This window comes from Lupinus angustifolius, chromosome LG15 (genome assembly GCF_001865875.1).
Source record: "Lupinus angustifolius cultivar Tanjil chromosome LG15, LupAngTanjil_v1.0, whole genome shotgun sequence".
Lineage (NCBI taxonomy): Eukaryota > Viridiplantae > Streptophyta > Magnoliopsida > Fabales > Fabaceae > Lupinus > Lupinus angustifolius.
Window position 1 is genome coordinate 17204028 of NC_032023.1, and position 2877 is coordinate 17206904.

The window sequence follows — 2877 nt, forward strand, 5'->3', positions numbered from 1 at the left end:
CTTGAAATCTGAATGTGAAGCAATCTGACGCTTAACCACCATAGGGCAGAAGCAACTTCATCCAAAGCTTAACCATCTATTTCGATAGAAGCTTAACCAACCAAACCAACCATAATGGATGAAAGAGAGAAAATGGATTTGAATTTCGATCCTAATATACTGTGCTTCAATGATGTAAAATGCACATCAAAGTATTGTATGTTTAATGAGAGAGGTGTAAAGAAAATAGAGTAGCAAAGAAAAAAAAACATAATATGGGATAAATGATAAAGAATATGAAAAGAACGTATGTGCACCAAAGCCAAGACTTTTCTGAAAAATCAAAACCATTAGCCGGGTCAAAGGACTCAATGAACATCGGGTGCACAAAGCAAATGCCAAGATTTTCACTTTTGGATCATATATGCATGTCCTCGGAATAGATATAGACACTTTACGTAAACATGATTCCAGAGATGAAGACTTCTTTATTAAGCTGCAATGGATGCTATCCGAGATGCTAGAAGTAATAAAAGAGTTGCACTTTATTTCTTGGTGAAGTTCTTGAATGAGTCTTGATAGTCCTCTTTCTTATTAATTCTTGATGATATAAACTTGATTGAGCATTCTTCAATATATGATGAGAATTTAACCTCGAATGGATCAAGGAAGAAGAAAACATAAAGGAAGAAAGAATGAAGGAGTTCTTTGTTTGAGGGTTCTGAATATGATGATGAATTTCCCTTGATCAAACTCCAATTTCTTCTCACTTTGATGATTAATGAATGATGATGATTCTATCTTGAATCTTGGAACGGTAAAAGCATAAGCGGAAGTGATCAAAACAATAATTATTGCTCTGATACCATGTTACGAAAGGGAGCAGCCATGACAATGCTCTAGAACCCAAGAAAGATAATAAAGAAATGCTTGAAGAAGAAAGAAAGAAAAAGAATGAACAATGAGAACAAATCTTTGTTACACTCAATAATGATTCTTATTGATTATTCTGAAAGATGAATACAATAATTTATATATACATCAAAAGAAGAAAGGACTTAACATGGAAAACAAAAACAAAAAACTAACATAACTAACAATCTCAACAAAAACTTCCAATAGCCTCCCTCAAGCTGGAGAGTAAATGTTAATGACTCCAGCTTGAAATCTTGATTTGAAGCCATAACAATGTGATGGATTGGAATCTCAATCCTAATGTGATTGGATTCTCAATCACTTGATTATGTTCTTGGTCAGAAATCTTGACCATATTTCTATGGAATCTCATGGTTCTACATTGTTGAAGCTTCATGGTTGTAAAATACACACTATGCTTATGTTGTGTATGAAAGAGGTAAGAAGTAGAGTAGGATTGAAATGATGCAAGTTGGTGAGTTCTTGGAGTTCTTGGATGTTCTTGGAAATACATTCAGTCTTCTTCATCAAACAAAACGAATGTTGTAAAACTTCTTGCAAGTCTTATTTAGGATCATATAAGAAAGTGTTGTTGTTGTGGTGTACAATTGCAATTATTGATATGCTTCTTCTCTATGATTTAGGGGCAGAAACTTGACTTTGTCCAACTGCATGACCACTTGAGTAAAGCCTTGCCTTGGAACTTGTGTTCCTTTATGTTTAGTGGCTAAATATGTATTACCTTGGGTTATTCCATGCTCATTATGTCCATGCTCTTCTTGATTATGGTTGGAAGATCCAATTTCTTGCATACGTGACAGCCCAAGAATTCCACACGCAAGCATTTCTTCTTCTCCTTTCTTTGTAATAGTAGTGCAAACATCTTGTGAAAGAGTTTGGACTAATAGATGAAAATAGTGTAATATAAGCATAAGCGGAAGCCATTAAAAGCATAATTAATGCTCTGATACCATGTTAAAATGGTAGGAGGCATGAAAAAGATTTCTTGATGAAGCAAGAAAGATGAAAGAAAAGAGTTTTATTCATTGAATATTGAATAGATTGATAACAAAATTACATTGAATCCTTTATATAAATGATAGAAAAACTAATTATCCTAACTAAACTAATTAACCAACTAACCAATGCTCAACTATTTTAACACACCAAGCACTGGATTAGGCCGAGCGCATTAGCACTAAGCATAGGACAAGGCTAGGTGCAGCATCAGGAACAAGGTGCATTAGGTCAAAACACAACACCAAGCATAAAGGAGTCATCTGGGCGCATAAATCAGGTTGGCTCATGTCAAGACCAAATTCCATGAACATCTAAAAGAATAGATTTGTAGCATAGCAATTCTTTTACAAACAAGAATATGTTATTCCAAAGATCATTGTTCTTCTTTTACACGTGTCTTTTTATTTATTGTAAAGGTGGTTAGTTAGACATTAGAATTTAGTATTCTACTTGCTTGCTTTATAAGCTACCTTTTGTACACTATATAAGAATGTATTTTTAATGGATTTGATACATAATCCAATACAATGAATTTGATTTCTTTCACAATTGATTTCCAATAGCAATGTAGTGACTATCAAACATGCAATTGTTTTTTGTCCCAACCTTTGTAAGTACAAATGGAGATTATATATCTTCATTTTTATTACATTTGATCTCTTTTCAATTAATAAGTAGCACTTAAATAAAAAGAAAATTCATAAATACAAAAACTAATATTTTTATATTATTTTGTGAAGTTTGATTGACTAAAACAGTAAAATATGAATATTTTGAGACAAATGATCATTACTGTATGAGTACCAATTATATTACCCTATCTCAAAGTCTCATATTAGAGTGTCAACCCAACATCCCATTATTTTATTAAAAATAAAATGAATTTAAGACTATCAATAACATCAAAGTAAATACTCCGGATCCCTACCTTTAGATAGAGTTAAAAGGTACGTGTATATATAT